Raw genomic sequence first — 19,009 nt, forward strand, 5'->3', positions numbered from 1 at the left:
AAGGCGCCCCCATCTGGGACCCTAGCGGAGGGGATCTCCCCCTCCTCCTGGAGTCTGGCTTGGGCCTGGGCTCCGGCCTCGCGCTCCAGAGACTCCCCAAGCCGCGAGGGGTGCGTGCCGTTACCTGCTGGAGTCATGCGCTGCCCCGGGGTGCGGGAAAGGCGCCGCGGCTCGCCCTGCGCGGCTGCTCCGGGCGCTGCTGGCGACGAGAAAGTGCCGCTCGGAGCATGCGTGTGGGAGCCAGCCAGGCATCTGATGTCGGGGAGGGAGGGAGCGGGAGGAAGGCTGCCTGCCTGCCTGCCTAGGCACTTGGAGATGGAGAGAGAGAGAGAGAGAGAGAGAGAGAGAGAGAGAGGCAGCGCTCCCAGCAACGGGGGAGGAGAGTCTGGGCTCTGTCAGGGATGCAGCTCTTCAGGAACCTGCACAGGAGCGGGGGGTGGGGTGGGAGAGAGTGGATCTCTCGCCTGAGCTGCGATTCTCGTGGCAATGCAATAGCAGGGCGGGTAGACTGGCCACAGATTGCCTTTGCTCTTGGTCCCGCCGCGAAAATACACAAAATGACTCTTCTTCTACACAGAGAGGGGCAGTCTCGTTAGTTTGTTGCAATAACAAGGGTCTACTGGCCGGTCACCTTCGAGAAAGCTACGGCTGAGCTCCGATGGAAAATGTGCCAGTTTCCAGCGAAGCTTGCTCCCCAGGAAAGTGTTTCTAGCAGAGATTGGGTCCTTGTGGCCCTCCAGATACTGGGGGACTCCAACTCTTGTCGCCCCTAATCACTGGCCATGGGTGGGGCTGATGGCAGTTGGAGTTCAACTACATCTGGAGAGCAACAGGTTTCTCGTCCCTGGTTTGCAACACAGTAGATGGTGCAAGTGACAGGGCGCAGTAGCACTTACTTCCAAGTAGATGTGCACAGGATTGCCAAAAACGTGGCTGCCAACATCAAGACAGCGTTTTCTCTTCTCTACTCTCTATTTTGCTTACCATCCAGCCTGATGTTCCTTGAGCTCAAGGCTTGCTCACTATTCTGGTTTTAATACCAACACAGTTTCTTTCGGGGGTTTTCTGTAAATCGGTTCGTATTTGGCAATTCCCCCATTTTTCTGTTCCATCCATATCTCTTTGCCTTGGCTGTTAAGCCTGTTACCCTTCCAAGCTTACACTTCTATGTTCTATATAGTGTCATAGCACTTAGAATAATAGAATTGTAAAGTTGGAAGGGACCCTGAGGGTAATCTAGTTCAACCCCCTGCAATGCAGGAATGACTGTTACTATGTGAAAAATGACCCAACAGCTACAGGTAGCAAGGAAATTCTATTCCTGTTTGTAATTTAATCATTTCTGAAAGCCTGGTCCTCACAACAATAAGATATATATGCAGCTGACACTGGAAGCAGTTAAATGTTACTTGTGTGCTACTACAAAGTCACTTAAGAGTAGTTGTGCCAGCTTCCCAATTCTACTCAGATCACACTTTTAAATATATATATTATTCATTTAATCTGCTGACGGTCCATAAACAGACACTAAAAGGTGCTGTAGTAGAATATATTTCTATTCAGTACAAGTGGGTAAGTGGTATCTAAACCATAAAACTTAAAACGACAAAAATCTCTACCTGTTTTTGCTAACTAATCTAACAAATAAATCTCACTATCAACCCCATTCTGCCACAAAAGACTGCCTTTCTATTTTCAAATCTTGATTATCCCACAGAGTCAGGTTAGCATGACCATACGAGTCAAAGTGTAAAAAATAAAATTTCCACCCTTCCAAATCAGTAGCGGAAGAAGTCAATGAAATTGTGGGGCATTGTTAAAAGGGATCAGAACCTTGCCAAAGTTACACACCTTGTTTGTGTTCTTACCGTTGTTGTTAAAGAATTACAACAGGGACACACAACATGGTGCCCTCCAGATGTTGTTGGACTCCAACTCCCATCAGCTCTAGCCAAAATGGTCTTTCATTAGAAGTAACGGAAGCTGGGTTCCAGCAAAATCTGGAGGCCATCACACTGGTGAGTCCCCCCTGAGTTAAGAGGAATAATTCCACACTGGAATTTTATACTAGGAGAGCAGACAAGTTTTTAAACATGATTAAAAACAGTAATCATATAATATATGGGGGGCATAAAGTCTATCACTTGTCCATGTGACCACGTACCATACAGTGCTAAATACACCATTTAGATGAGAAAGCGGAAAAGATTGCATTTCCGCAATGACAAAAGTCATAGTTTGAGTGATATGACAACGCTATATTTTGCAGTAGAAACATTTGGGTCAAACAACAGTGCAATTATTGCACAAAAACCATCTGGAAAGTTTTGGGTTAGCCATAGATGGCTAGGGGAAATGGTGTTTGATTTTGCATCGGAGTCAGTAAAGTTGATTATGGACCACACATTCCTTCCAGCATCCTCTCCACAAGACCTCTCAATTCCCCACCCCTCTTCTGGAAAGTGAGCATTATGAAAAGCCAAGAAGCACCCTTCAACATCTGCAAGAAAGGCACAAATGAACTTCATCATCATCACTCTCCTCTTTCAACAGTGACCTGTTCCCTCTCTCCACTCCCTATATGCAACAAAACTGCCATCCTCTGCCCTGCCTTGATTACTAATATTGTCTGGGGGAAGGAGGGGGAAAGAATGAAAACCCACAAAGTGCAAATCCACCCACACCCTGAATCTACAATTGATGCCACCCACTCTGCCAACTCCATCAGAGAAGCCAACATGTGCTGCAGCCAGAAAAAAAGACAAGAGCCTAGATTCTCTGAGAGGGGGAGGAAAGTGAAGCACCCACTGCATGTTCGCCCCCTCCCATTTGCTTCATGCCCCCTTTTCTGCACTAAACGAAAAGGGCATCTTTCTGGAGGATTTGTAGATGGGGTGATGGGAGGGGGAGAGAAATGTGTGGAAGGCTGAATATTGATGCTACCTGAGACAGAGCAGTTGGAAAGGAAAGCACTCCACACAGAGAGCACAGAAGCTCTGTTGCCGCTGCTTCCCAGCTCAGGCTTTGTCTAACAGCATCCTACGCACTCACTCTCGGCAGTGACGAGGAAACCACTTATACTCATCAGCGGCAGGTTCTTCTCCTCTTCCCACCCTGCTACACCCTCCCCCCCCAGGTCCTGAAGGACTCTCTCCACCTCCTCGTTCTAGCTCAGACTTCAGCAGCTCAGCATTGCACAGTGCTTTGGTTGGTAGCAGGGTCACTTCAACTTCAAAATAACAAAACAGCAGATTCAGGACCATCTACTGTGTAGAGTCACCTTACCCAATCCAGTGCCTTCCAGGTGTTTTGGACTACAGCTCCCTATTGGGACTTCTTAAAAAGGAAAGTTTAGAACTGTCCAGCGGCATGTGACTATAATACACACGGCAAGCTCTGTTGCAACACACTGGTGCACATGCACTTGCCTTGCATGTGCCTATGTGTTTTCTTGCTCAATAGCATGACATTTAGCAAATTTACACAGAGCAGGAGAACGTCCTCAGGACTGGCAACCTGACTACACTAATGCAGAAGAATGCTACATTTCCTTCATATTAGAAATACTGGTGAATACTCTGTGGGGAACAGCAGTGGCGTCTGCAGGGGGTGTCTTTGGCAGGAGAAAGAGAAATGGATATCCTTGATTATGGCCTGGGGCTCTAGAGGGGCTTGGGCTACTCAGTTTACTTTTCACATTGTTATCAGTTGTTTTGAATCACTAAAGATAATGCAACTTTGGCAAGACTTGAATTTTTTTAACTGCCCAAATGTTCTTTTTGAACTGCCCACTTTCTCCTAAACTGCCCATTTGGGTCTGCCTGCCCACTGTTTCTCTTTAGAACCCTGACTCTCCATTCGCTGTATTGGAGAATGTTCTAATCCTTCTCTTCTGTAAGCAATAGCCAAGGTCTACCCAGAAGCAGAAACTGTATTGATGTGTACGGAACTGTACTAAAAGATAACTCCCATCCCTAAGCGGCTTGGGCACAGGGCTCCATGGAGTCTACCGTTACGCAATCACAGATAATTCATAGATGACTTCTTGCCTGAGGCGAAAGCATGAGATGGAAAGGCAGTGCAGCTGTGAACGTTAAACCTGTTTTTAAAAACCATTTAAAGCATGTAGTGTAAACACACTTGTCAAAGAACTGAAGCCAATTCCAAGCAAATAGCCATTTCCTCCTACTGAAAAGAGGCCACCACCTGTCCCCTTGCACCAGGATACTATGGGAATTGAAGGTCTACATATGGATTTTGGTATTCAATTTCCACTGACCCAGGGTGTCAATGCTCATGCTGCTCAGCTTTGCTTTGGAGCAGGACTGATAGTGGAACAGTTTTAAGGCTGTCCTTTCCCCTGTCTGTTTCTCCTTCCATTGAGGTGGAATCTCAATCATGCTTCTTGATGGTTGCTTTTTAGTTTTGGGAGGCCATGGCCCAGTGGCATAGCAGGCCCCAGGTTCAATCCCTGTATCCTCAAGGTAGGGCTGGGAAAGACCTCAGTGTGAAATTTTACAGAGCTACTACCAGTCAGCGTAGACAATACTGAGTCAGAAGGACCAATGATGTCTTAGTGTAAGTTGACTTCCTGTCTTAATATTACAGCATGTGGATTTCCTTAATCAGACTGAGGCAGATGCTGGGGGAAACATGCGAACATAAGAACATCTCCACTAGATCAGTCCAAAGACCTATTTAGCCCAGTAACCTGCTTCCCCACTGGGGCAAACCAGCAGAGCAAGAGGGCAATAGCACACCCCCTTTGTTGCAGATCAGCAACTAGCATTCAGGGTTATGTTGCCTCTGACACTGCTGGCTCCATATAGCCATTGTGAATAATTCTAAAGCTAGCAGTTAACTGATTCTGAGTGTGGAATGTTATGTAACCAAAGCAGCACCATTTACACACATGAGGAGGTACCAGCATGATTAGGGTAACACCACGTTTTACAGAAGTTGAGAAAGAGGAAAGAAAAATTAACAGCCCCCTCCCAAATCCCAGCTAGTCAGGACTGAGCATGTTTATCTGGAACAGAAAGGTAAGTGTGTATGAGAGAAAGAGTGCACACACACACACACACACACGAGGGCTGGCAGGGTGGGTAGGTGATGGCAGACAGCATGGCTGAGAGTAGTGGTGTGTGCGGCAGTGTAGAATTGCAGTCGCCCTCCTGACACCAGCAACACGGTTTGCCTGACTGTGACTAGGGTGGGTCATTGGTTAAGGTTGGGGCCATGCGCGTGCACTGGGCAGGAGCACCAGATTGGCAGTCCCACCTGATGTACATGCATGGCCCCAACAGACCCATGGGGTATGCCATCATACCCTAGACCCATCCACATAAGCAGCAGTGATGCTGGTGTCAGAAGGTTGCTTCAGCAGGAGCAGTCCACATTGCAACGTTTTGTTGCAGGTCAAGTTGTCTCTTACACCTCTGTACAGACCAGAGGGGGGGTGGGGATGTCCATTATCTGATTTGTTTCCTCATGCTGGACTCCATTTCACTGTGCATGTGCTGTAAGTTGCACATGTGTAATGGCTGCCTGAGCCATACACACCTCAGTTTAACCACTGCTTCTGTTTTCTAATCAGATGGAACCTCATTTGAGGGAAAGCACATCAAACAGGAGCATTTCACGAGAAGCTACAAGACCCAGATGTGGCTAACATCATGTGTACTCAGCCTCAAACAATAGAGGTGCATCTTGGAGCTAGACTAAGAGGCAGTGTGTACACAGCACTAGTTTCTATTGGTTCTAAAAAAAGGGGGTTTCACTTAGCAATTTAAAGAAAATAGGCTGATTAGAGGCTTGTGGAGCAAAATTAGACTATGGGAATGTAATCTAGGCTCCCTTAAAATAGATTAAAGTGAAATATTTCAACTGTAATAGTCTGTAGCTGATCACCACTAACAGGTAGGCAAGCCCCTGGGAGACCAGAGGTGAGTCTTTTCAAATTCCTTTTAGGATTTGCAGGACAAAATACAGGAATCATGATTAAAATAATGTCATAATGATTAAGACTACCTCTGAAGGAAACAGAATGTACAGGTATACAACTAAAGGACTTACTACATTCTTGTACATACTCTACAATGTCTAAAGAAGGTAATAAATATTTTTCAAAGGCCAAAAACAAAATTCTTGAATAAAGTGAAAATACCAGCTAGCAGCCCATTTTGTCTCATTCTGGAAATCTGTGCCTGCTTCTAATATCACACCACAGATTTCCATGGTGAGGTGAGTTGTCAGACAAGCAAAAGACGCTAGATGGGTTATTTTTAATCCATGTTCTTTTAAAATATAAACAGGGATTTAATATAAACATGTAGATTTCAGTTGCACATAGAGGTGATCAAACCATGATGCCTGGTGATGTGGCTGCCATGGATTTCAGGAGTCATTAAGCAAGGGGCTGTCCATCTTCTTGAGCCCATGGGGACATTTGCTGACAAGAGACACTGTGATGGCTAGCATGCAGGCATTGCAACAATGCACACATCTCAGCCTCCCCCCTCATGTGCTCATTCCTCCTGCCCCTTGCCAGCAATGAGGCTTGAAAAAAGCATTCCATTTGCTGCAGAAGGCTTCATTCAAGCCAAACTTCAGTGGGGGAATGGGGGATGGTTGGGACCCCATGGGCATCTGGGAAGGCCTCTGTGAGCAACACAATGGCAACTCCTGCTTTGAGTCTTAGGGGGCAGCAGAGGTGTTGGGGGCAGGAGAGATCTTTGAGGAGGAGGATAACACTCTATGTTGTTTCCGTTTTGTTTCAATGAGATGGGTTGTGCTCCATGTTAGTTATAGGAAAGGAGGGTTTGTCTTTTGGATTTTCTGCCCCAAAATGCCTTGGGCCAGTCTGGGTCACCCTATTTCCTCATAGTTCAAAGTCATATTTAAACATGCAGTGAGACAATATAGCTTGATGATTATGCAGCTTCTCTGTTGGAGATGGGCTCGAGCGATTAATAAGTCAATAGGGGTTATTCTGAATGTTAAGAGTCCACTTACTGGTCAAGGATAGCTATTACAGCATATGGAAACCCTCTTATCACAAGGTCCTTTGATGCAATGGAGATATTATACTTCAAAGAAAGGAAATGAGCTTAGATCCTAGTGTACTTGAAATGGACAACGGGAACAAAAGACTGAAACAAAACAAAAGACTGAAACCTTTTTGAACCTGTTCATTTAAGATGCAAGAATACCTTTGCAGTACAGTTAACACAGGTACAGATCTTAATGATACCATCACTGAAAATCTTTTACCAGCACAGTTCCCAAGCCACTACTGTACTCTTATTTCCTATTCTACAATTCTTTCTAGAAAACAAAGAATAAAAAGCCCCGACATTTTTGGTGGTGTTATCCCTGCCTTGAAACATAACACTTTGCTGCAGGACAAGGAATGCGATCTAGTATGTTAATACTGTATTTATGCCAATGTAATGTGTCATCAAATCCAATCCTCACCTCAATTTTCAAAAGCTTGATGCCAAAAAACTATTTGCTGATGAATGTAAATGTACCATCAAATCTAATGCGCACCCTAATTTTCGCGACTTAATTTGGCCAAAAAGGTATGCACTACATTTGAGTAAATACGCTATTTGTATACACACAGAGATTGGTTTGCTTCCGCTTACCTTTCTTGATTTCTTGTTAATAGTTATCAAAAGGGCCCTTACCCAAATAAACGTCATTGTCCATCATGTACATGTAAGTAAGGAGGGCTATTCTTACATTTCAGGGTGTCCGTTTGCAGGGCTGGTGTCATTATTTATAAAACTATGCTTTTAAATTATAATGTGTGATACAGACATGGGATGGGTGCTCTATTTCTCTGAGATACTGTAGCAGTAACCCAGGTCAAGCATCTGAGTTTGAGTCAGCATGTCCCAGACTGTTGATGGTGCCAAAACAGGGTAGATGAATTATAGGCTTTTCAGAGTAACTTGCATCAAGTACAGAGCACTGTACTTTGGGAGAGCGGGGTCAATGCAGCCATATTATGCTGGTAAATGGTGAAATGTAAATGGCGATACCAGAACTTCTCCCCCTTGATCTTCCTAGTCCTCCATGCAACTACTACTGATATGCTTGTCATCACTGGGCTGTTATTTATAAAAATACAGTAACCATCTTTGCCCTGGTTTTTTGACATCTGTGATGTGTGTTCTTTAGATCCCACCCTATTCCTATGATTATGATACGTCTTAACAGTTTTCAACGCTGTTTAAAACTGCTTCAGATCCTTATTCTCCATACAGAGCTACAATTCCCAGTTCCCTGGGAAGAGGAATTGCCTGTTAAACCCCTCTGGGAACTGAAGTTCTGTAGTGGGAATATGGGTCTCCTAACAACTCTCAGGGGACGCGGGTAGCACTGTGGCTTAAACCACAGAGCCTAGGACTTGCCGATCAGAAGGTCAGTGTTCGAATCCCCACGACGGGGTGAGCTCCCGTTGCTCGGTCCCTGCTCCTGCCAACCTAGCAGTTCGAAAGCATGTCAAAGTGCAAGTAGATAAATAGGTACCGCTCTGGTGGAAAGGTAAACGGCATTTCCGTGCGCTGCTCTGGTTCGCCAGAAGCGGCTTAGTCGTGCTGGCCACATGACCCGGAAGCTGTACGCCGGCTCCCTCGGCCAATAAAGCGAGATAAGCGCCGCAACCCCCGAGTTGGCCACGACTGGACCTAATGGTCAGGGGTCCCTTTACCTTTACCAACTCTCAGTACCCTTAACTACAGTTCCCAGGATTCTTTGGGGGAAGCCATGGCTGTTTAAAGTGGCATCATAGTGCTTTAAATGTATGGCACAGCTATGGTCCTGGTTTCATCTATCCACAGCCTCTAATACTTCTGCCCGAGGCAGGTCACTTTTCTCAGTTTCATAGCAGCTGTTACCATTGGCTACAGAATACTTGTGGTGTTACAAAAGTGTTGATGGCAAGGAAAAAACAGGTATAAAATGAGAATACCCTGTCGGGGGCAACAGCAGAGATTTAAAATCAGAGAATATGCAGCAAAGTAAAGTGTGGAAATATAGGCTGTTAGATCTTTAGAATATGCCCTTGTGAGTTCCTTCCAAAGTTTCCCTCTTCCCCTAGCATAGAAAAAGAGCACACATTTGGTAAGTTAAAAATTGTTTGCTTACAAACTCTCCAAAGGTCAGATTCATGGGTTTTTCCACACAACATTCAGAAAAAGTTTGGTGGGCAGTAAAACATTGCTTAGTTACAGTGGTGAAAGTTCCTAAATTATGGTGGGGAAGGGGGGGGGGGTCTTGCTTTGTGGTTGTGGTTTTTTTGTTCTTGTTTTTATTATGTATTTTGTATTTCTATCTTGTATTTTTATGTTGTGAACTGCCCTGAGATCTACAGATGGACGGAAGTATACAAATTTAATAAATAATAACTATTGGTACAGGAACCCAAGAGGGTCTTGTTAGAGCTATGTGGTCTGAGCTGCAGCAACCAGCTCAAACTTCCTCACATGTTGAGCTTCACAGGTAGATAGTAGTAGAACAAAGGCTTGATTATCTAGTCCCTCTCAAGGTGAGCTAAGCTTGGCAGGACAGCTTACTCTGTGGTTTTAACACTTTCATGCATTAATTAGACTTAAGCATGTATGAGACTGGTTATCCCACAAGAAGCACATGACAGATGACTGGATATAAAGGTGGGCTTTTTCCTCTTCCCCAACATAGGCAGCAACTCTGATATTCAGCATTGCCCAGTCTTTTTTCACTTGGACGAAGGAAGTTGGCAGGTGGACAGAGGTGATCACCTGGCTGTGGGATGCTATGGAGCACCCATAAGGCAAGTTCACTTGCTGAGTGGGATTATGACTTGAAGGTGGCTGATCTCCACAGCCTGAAGCTGGCTGATATCTACTGCTCTAGTCATGTGTTCTAAATATCTGTTGAATGTGCATTAAATGCATAGAATTTATTATTCTATGGTGTGGATCTGCTCTTGGTCTTTGCTGAACGGAGTCCTAGTTCCTTCCTAATATCTCTATATCGCTGGATCCTCTTTGGTTTCACTTCCAAACCTGATGTTGCTTTCCTGGAGCCCAAGGCAAAAATGCCATGGACCCCAATTAATCAGTGTGAATAGAAACCCATCCAAACCCTGTAGAATCCAAGAAACCCATCACATCATTTGCCCAGTATGATCAATAGCAGAAAAGCCCTTAGGGGGAGGACTGTAGCTCAGTGATAGAGCATCTCCCTAGAATGCAGAAGGTCCCAAGTTCAATTCCCAGCTTCTCCAGCAGGGGTTAGGAGAGATTCCTGCTTGAAACTTTGGAGAGCTACTGCCAGTAAGTGTAAACGACTTTGAGCTAGATGGACCAATAGCCTGACTCAGTTTAAGGCAGCATCCTATGTTCCTAAATAGAGTACCCTTGGCTAGTCTGGAATGCGCACTAGTCTAATAGCATGAATGTTAGATCTTCCGGCCATATTATTCTGCTTACTGTCACTCTCTTTGGGTAGGGAAAGCAAAGGAAGGATGCAAAGAAAGGGAACAGGACCCTCAGTACATAAAGGGAGCAAATTAGTGGCTGTATCCTGGCATTTGAAAGAGGCTAGTGTTGGGTGGGTGCCCTATAATTTGCCTGATGCCACCTGTGCTTTGTGCTGTGACTCACACATGAATCACTCTCCAGTTGCTAATTCACACATCAAAATCACTGTTCCTTTCTGCTGGGTGGGTGGAAGAGAAGAGGCCAGGGTGCGTAGGAAGGGGCCTAACCAGGATGCCCTTTCCCTGGGGAAGAGGAGCGAAAGGGATGCATGCACTGTGTCCTTATGACAAATTAAAACAACGCTGGCATGGCAATTCATCACCTCTCTTCACACAGCACTGCTTTGCCCAAGAACTCTTCTGCCCCTCTGTTATTGTGAAGAATGACAACACTGGGGTTTATCTTTAAGCCAAGGCTAAAGCTTAAAAATGGCTCTTGCCCCTTCAGTTGGGTTTGTAATGCAAACACAAAATCTACATCAGCTTGCTCACATTACTAACATCCACTAGAATGATGTCCGGAGAATAATATCCCATAACTCCCCACAAGCATTATTCCACAATCTATTGCTGTACCCTGTGGAGCTCCCCACCTCCAATTGCTCTACCCTTTCTGATTTTCACCATAGAGAGTTCAGGAGTTGCACATCTTAGAGTCTCCTCTAAGGAGACATGCATATTCCACCCTTGGAGAGCTGCCTTGCATGCCTGACACATGTACAGGGGAGATACACACATTCTTTCTTTGCACAAGACCCAGAAGCACAAGCACTGGCTTCATGAGACTCAAGTGTACCATGACCACATTTTAGAAGTCTTGTCCTGTTCAATCTACTATAAGCCTACTATACAGAGTCACAGCTGTTGCTCCATCCAATTTTGGTTCTGGCCCCGCCCTCCACTGACATGTGGCCTCAGGAAGGAAAAAACTTTCCATGAAACCTGGGAGAACCATTGATGAAATTGACTCCAGTCCAAGAAACCTTATGCCATAAATTTGTTAGCCTTAAATGTGCCATGGGACTCTTTGTTGTTATTGTAAGTCAGCACCAAGCTTCTGGGGCCAGTTGGATCTATGAGCCTCTATGATGTTTAAAATCACCTTGTTTATGGTCTTCTACTTTCAAAGCCAATTGGAGGACATTCCTGCCTTTGCTGGAGTGGGTACAGTACCGTGCCTGGTTCACTGTGAGTGCTGCTAGAAATAAATATGAAGCATGAATAAATTCATAGCTCTGCTGGACACTATCACATCACTGTGTTTTCAAGTGACTCTTGTAGACAGGGGAAAAAGATCACAATGAGCTCAGTTTGGTTCACTCACTGAAGGCAAACAGGAGGATTCCTAGGGGAAAGTGACGAGCCTGGTTCACTCATTGAAGGCAAACAGGATTCCTAGGGGGAAGTGATGCGCCTGCTCAGGAGGAAGAGCTTGTCTATTTCTCAGGAGCTTGCTTGTTTTGAAGAGCAAACTTCCTATTCCATGGTATCATCATGCTCTGTCCCTAGACAAGTATTTCTCCCTCCAACCCTGTTATGTATTCAGTGGTCTGTGTTTGCCCAAGCTTGAGTCTGGACTAAGATTTCTGAGCTCCTTTGTTCTGATTTGATACATGTTGTCCAATCACAGAACATTTCAGGATTTTGGCCTCTGCCACTGGCCCGTGATTTGCAGTTTGCAAGTGTAGACAGCCAATCACGTTGGGAGTGGGAGTGGCCCAGGCTTTCAGAAATGTATATAAGTAGTTGCTTTGCCTCTGCCTCCCAGTTATGTAGTTCAATAAAGGTTCTTGCTGTTATCACTGTGTCTTGCCTCGTGGGAACCCACCTACACTTCAACCCCCACCCCAAACATTAATTTCAGCAATGGGTGTGTTGAATCAGTTCAAAAAGTGAGACAGGTGGCTGATTAAAAATAAGATGATTCAAGTCGGGAAGAAATATTCCCCAGGCCACCTAATGGTATATCCACACTACAAGACTTAAAACAGTTTTAACTGCCAGGGCTTCCCCTTCAAAGCCATAGGATTTGTAGCTTGCTGAAGTGCAGAGACTTCTCTTAGAGGTGCTTAGCCCTGATAACAGAACTACAATTCCTATGTTCTTTGGGGAGAAAGGGAATGACCATTATATTACAGGCTTAAAACTGAGTTAAACACATCTCTTTTCTTTGGTTTCTCTTGTAGTGTACAATGTCAATCGTTTCATTGATGTATATGACTATATTTAGTATATTAAAATATCTGCACTTCTCTTCCTTTTTCCTTTGGCGGACTATGGCCCCAGCAGGGAGAAGTGAGTTGCTTGCAACCATATAATGTATAGGAAGAAGGTAGCAAAACAAACAAAATATGCCAAAGATTTATAGCATTAGGTTTCTGTACAGTATTAGGTTTGTAAGAAATGATGTAAGTTTACAAACAACTCCCTATATAATCAGGGTAGGATCTTGCTCCAGATGGTCTACCTTAGGCAGGCTGCAGAGCCTTCTCTGCAGTGGTACATCCTTTCCTTTTGAAGCCTGTGCAACTAGTTCCCTTCTGTCTTAAAAGTAAATAAAGGCAAACCTTTATTACTACTTTAACGAGAAGGGAGCAAGTGATCAGACATCTGAATTATAGCCTGCTGTTGGTTTCCTTGTTCTGCAGCTGTTTTCCCCCCTCTCTCCCTCTCTCCCTCTTCTATTGGCATTTTATCATTTTGCAAGTTGCCTCGAGGGCCCTCTGAGTTGAAAGGTGGGATAAAAACGGAAGCAAAACAATCACCATCATTTCCAGTGAGTCTGGGATCCTGCAATAATAATAGGTTGGGAAGACTAGGGCAAAGGTTGAAAGTAATGTTTTCTCAGCATGGAGGAAGAAAATAAGCTATCCCTAGGACGCAAAAGAAGGAATAGGAGATGTAAAGCATGGCTGCAGCAGGCCACAATGCACTTCACCGAGAGCTGGACATGCCTAGCTTGAGTGAATCATGAGCCCAGAGAAGTACCAACATCTCCTGACTGGATGTTCTGTCACCCTGTCTTCCACAATCATCCCCTTTCCCCACCCACACTCCCCTTTCTATCTAGAATTGTATGGTGGGTCTATATGAAGAAGGGGGGGGGGAGGCACAATGCTTCTAGTGCTGGCTGAATGGCCTCAGCCAATTGGCATCTGCGGTGCACCTGGTTGCTAGGCAACACAGAGGATGCAGAGAAAGAAAATGCTCCTTCCAGTAAACAGTGAGGTAGGAACAAGGGAGGGGGAGGGGGAGAGAGAGAGAGAGAGAGACCTAAAAATAGGGAAGGAATAAAAATAAAGTTGATTAAAGCACCAGGATAGTGGGGTATCTACAGGATAAGGTGGGCTGGGGGAGACAAAGAATCCTAGTTTGCAGGACCGATGTGTGTGTGAATACTAATGTGCTGGGCTCTCAATCTCTCAACATAATAAGCAGCCCAACAGCTTTCACAGGACTGGATGTGTTCTATTTCATTTTTTATCCAACACACTATGACATTGAAGCCACCACCCTCGATTTCTGTGTATATGAGCATGCTGATTTCATCATATATTTGTGTGCATAAAGGTTTGGATTTTGGGTGTGGGCATGCTATATTCTTTGGATTGGTATTTCACCAAAGAGGGTGGTTTATTGCACTAAACAATAGTTTCTATCTATCTTCCAAACCACTGAGCTGTGTCAGTCGACACCACTAGTCAAAGTACTTTCCTCTCCTCTGGCACATCATAGATTTTCTAATCCACCATGCCAAACCTGCTCCCAGCTTAGCCCTTGCCCTGAGAATTCCCACTCCAACCCCAGTTATCTCTCACCTTATTTCAACCCCCTCTCATCTTCCTGTTTCCTAGCCCAGGCTTGCAAATAGCTATCACATTGGTTGCCTGTGATAAGCATTGTCTCACAAGCAACCAGGCAACAGAAACTGGTGAAAAACTGGAATAAAGTCTTATGGTACTTTTATCACAAATGACTAACGTAGAGAAATATGTATGGGCTGGTGTTCTACTAAGCGCCCCTCCAAAGTGGTGTTTTTTTGTGGGTGCATTCTGTAGCATGTTGTTGACATTAGTGGTGGATTTATATGCAAGCTGGATGCTTCCCCAATGTTACGACATTATTGCTGTATGAAGGGGCACTCTTAGGTGAGCGGACAGGTGAGTAGTGAGTGCACAGAAGAAGAGGTGGGGGCGGCACTTTCTGTTTTGCCTATAGTGCCAAAATATCCTGGGTTGGCCCTGGATTTTGCTTTTTAGTTGAGAGCAACAGAAGAGCACATAGCGTTCACCTCATTTTATCAGCCAAGACCAGTGATGGTATCTTACTATCGTAAACCGCCTCAAACCCAGACTACCATTCCCACCACTCCTGACCCCCCTTCCCTTTTACCTTGTTTTCCTCCTTGTCTAAATCTAGCTCTACGGCTCTGAAAGAGCTTCATATATACTTTCAAAAGAAAGCAACAGGTGCCTTGAGCCCACAATCACCATGACAACTGTGTGTTACACAAGAAGGATGTGAAATTATAAAGTGCCATATACCTCCAGGAGCTGCGAATAGCATCAGGAGATAGATAGACTGGGTTCTGGATAGGGCTCCCTGTCCATGACCTTAACTATCCCTTGCACATGTGTGCATGTGCAAGCATGCATATGCGGTGGTGGTAGCGAAGGAGAACATTGGTATTTGGAGGGAACCTCCTCAATTAAACTATGTAACATTATTCCTCTTGAATAATAACAAACTGCCTTGATTTATTTGTAAAAATATATCTCTTGAGAATTAGTTGGCCTTGAATCACACAAAGTGTATGTTTTTCTATATGAGTGGTCCCCATGTTCAAGAAACGGGTCAATTGCCTGCCTTATACAGAACTGCACTCCCCCTGAAGGAGCAGGTATGCAGCCTGGGTGTGCTTCTGGATCCTGCTTTGATACTGGAGGCCCAGGTAGCCACACTGGCTAAAAGCACCTTCTAACAGCTGTGCTTAGTTATACAGGGGTCAGCAAACTCTTTCAGCAGGGGGCCGGTCCACTGTCCCTCAGACCTTGTGGGCGGCCGGACTATTTTTTTTTTGGGGGGGGGGGATGAATGAATTCCTATGCCCCACAAATAACCCAGAGATGCATTTTAAATAAAAGCACACATTATACTCATGTAAAAACGCCAGGCAGGCCCCACACGTAACCCAGAGATGAATTTTAAATAAAAGGACATATTCTACTCATGTAAAACACGCTGATTCCTGGACCATCCACATGCTGGATTTAGAAGGCGATTGGGCCGGATCCAGCCCCCAGGCCTTAGTTTGCCTACCCATGGGCTTACTACAACATCAACAACTGTTCCTGGACCAGAAGAGCTTGACCACAGTAGTCTAGGCAGTGGTGACTTCAAGACTGGACTACAGCATTGTACTCTATGTGGGGCTTCCCTTATGCTTGATGCAAAAATTGCAGCTATTGCAGAATGTTGCAGCATAGCTACTGACTGGAGTGAGACACTGTCAGCATGTAACACCTCTGCTTGGAGATCTGTACGGGTTGTTGATTTATTACCAGTCAAAGTTCAATTGGCTATTGGTATATAAAGCCCCTAACAGTTGGGGGCAGTTTACTCGGGAAATCTCTACTCCATATGCACCCTCTCAACTGCTTCAATCTATGGAGATGACACTGTTATAGGTGCCACATAATACTTGCTCTACACTTTAAAGAAATTGGTCTGTTAGTGTGGCAGCTGCTACACTTTGGAACTTGTTGCCTATTGACATCAGGCGGGAGCCTTCACTGTACTCTTTTCAGCACCAGCTCAAAATGTTTGTGCTTAGCCAAGCCTAACCAGACACATAGATGTTGATGTCTTTTAATCTTTTTTGTCTACTATTTATTTTAGTTATCTTTTAAATGTTTTTAATTATGTGTTTTTAACTTGTTTTTATTGGTACTTTTAGTATTTCTTGTAAACTACTCAAAATTTTTACTACAATCAAGTAGTCTATAAATTTTGTTAAATAAAAATAAAATAAAATATTCAGTTCTGTACAGAATCACATACAGGAAATGAACAAAGTTGTCTACTTGCTTTTTCACAAGTGGCAAACAGCTCCTAGGTTGAGCACTTGAGTGGCAAAACTCAAAAAAGCAAGAAAGCCGAAACTGACTGCCTCCATTTGAGGCTGCCTGTGTAATCCTCTTGACTTCTCTTTTGCCTTAAGGGCTAGCAGCCTGACATGGCAACCACGTCTTATGGTTCCTGGCAGATGGTGACAGAGAATCACTCTGAGCACACAGATGTCAATGGCACCTGTCACTTTGCCTAGACCACTGGGGTCAGGAAAGACAGCTGGGTCACACAATATCAGATGAAGTGGTAAAATTGGTCCCGGACTGTTAACAATTCCGACTACATGGGAAGGGACTTCACATATGAATGCTTCCCCATGAAAAAGGTTCCCTGCGTATACCAAACTATGGTATATACATCCTTTGTGAAAGAGTTAGCAAATATGAAATTATGTTATAACTTTCCCATGATATCCTGTTGCCTCCATACAGGTAGTTTTATATACGACCCCTCACATGCAGTCTGGTACAGTCCAAGGTTGTTTCCACATTAGAGTGCTTTAGTATCCCCGAGGCATTGCTTTATGGTTAATTAGCTGGATGTGAAATTAAAGCAGAGGTTCCATGCAGAACTTACTATGTCATTACATTATCCTGCAAAGCATTTCCCTGTGATCAATATGTTTATTCACAAGAAAATCCCACTTAGCAAAGGTCCTTTCCTGCATTAATGAGGAATATCCCACCTGTTTTGGGGTTTTTGTTGTTGTTGTTGAGTTCAGCTATAGGATTCATGATGAAATGCCCCTAGTTACTCCTTTTGGTCTGGTCTCATCAGGTTCCAACAACACAGCATGCAGAATTACTGGGTTTGATGCATTCACCCCCACTTTGCATTTTTAAAACAGTAAAATAGCCTTGGCTGAAGCAAACCCTTCAGCCTTGTTAATAATCTTGTTGTTTCTGTACATAGGTCTTCATTCCTCAGTTACATGAGGAAAAACAGCTTTAACTAAAGGCGCCCCCCCCCCCCCCCCGGTTGAGGCAGCATGGGGCCTTGTACCAACAGCTGGTCCATCCTCCTTTCCCGGCTAAAAGAAGTAAGATTGGCAGGATAACAATAGGAGAAAGGGATGAGTAAGATGTTACTGATTGCCTTGGAAACGCATGCTCCCAGTCCCTGTGCCAGAGAAGGCTGGCAGCTCAAGAGGAATTGTATTCATCCCCCACCCCCTAGCCTCCCTTCTCCCTTGTACTGGAAGAAGCATGGAAACATATGCCCCCCCCACGCCAACATTCTTCATTTATAGACATATGCCAGAGATCACACATAGTGCAACAGTTACACAGATTTTGCACACATGTCTTGCTCCAATTTACCCACAACTGCTGGCTTGTCAACCCTAACTATTCAAACATATGAGTGGGGACCCCCTGCCGAAAAGCTGAAATAATTGAATGATGAAAAAACTATTAGGATATCTTCTGAGAGGGGTTTGTGTGTTCGTGTTCTGGGTCTACAGCGAATGCTGTGCAAAATTTGCTAGGTTTCTTTTTTAAAAAAATATCTTATTAGGATTTCAAAATGGGAGGCTTCAAAAGCATATTTCAAAACCATAAATCCACAAATGCAGTTCAGCTCCCATGAGCACATGGGCTGCTTAATTTCCATACCACAGAAAAACAGAACAGCCTGGATTCAACATAACTTCCATCTTTTACACACCATTCAAAGTACCCAAGGCCCATACCTAATGCCCTGTTTTATGAGCAGGGCAGGTGTCAATGTTGGAGGGGGCTATTTTTGAATACCTCACCCCACCCCAATGAATAAATGGATGGGAAATTTCCTGTGCCAGGTCTGCGGCTGGTATAAATTGCGCTATTGACAGGACATGTGGCTGTAGATTTAAGGGGTTTAAAACACAGCAGAAGTGTGGTTCACCCCCTCAGCTATCCATGTCCCTCCCATTTCAGCTATTTTGGCAGTGCACCCGAGGTGTTCTCTAGCAACATCTATCACGGTGGTGGTATACCTGATGTTCTACCAAATCCAGGTCCCATTTTAATTCCTGAGGCGGAACGGGAATGTGCTACCTCCTGTCCCCACAAACCCTGCCCCCCACCATGCCACCCACTCCACCCTTTCAACCACCATGCCCCCCCCTCACAGAAACGTGGCAAAAAGAGGGTATTCCACAAGGCCTTGGTGCTTGTTTTCTCTGCTCGGGGTTAGGAAAGACAACACCACCCACTGGAACACCCACTGCTCTCACCAAATGGGGGGAGGAGAGACAAGCTTAAAACTGCATATATTACCCATGCAAATTTCAAACATTCATTCAGATTGGCCAAAAGGAAAGTAACTGGTCACGTCAAACTTCCTTGCTACAAAATCTGTAGTAAAATG

At 44.7% G+C, this 19,009-nt stretch overlaps 1 protein-coding gene across 3 annotated transcripts in view; it reads right to left on the reverse strand.

The window, feature by feature from the left end:
• GPRIN1 (G protein regulated inducer of neurite outgrowth 1) overlaps positions 1-19,009 on the reverse strand; it is a 56,881-nt gene that overhangs the window by 25,874 nt on the left and 11,998 nt on the right. The window contains exon 1 of one of the 3 annotated variants that reach the window (XM_080988411.1): positions 125-350. The exons of the other annotated variants lie outside the window; for them this stretch is intronic. The gene's annotated coding sequence lies outside the window, so the exon portion shown is untranslated. Of the gene's footprint in view, positions 1-124; positions 351-19,009 lie in introns of those variants that run through there. 3 annotated transcript variants of the gene reach the window in all.

This window comes from Podarcis pityusensis (genome assembly GCF_964106645.2).
Source record: "Podarcis pityusensis genome assembly, chromosome: 2".
Lineage (NCBI taxonomy): Eukaryota > Metazoa > Chordata > Lepidosauria > Squamata > Lacertidae > Podarcis > Podarcis pityusensis.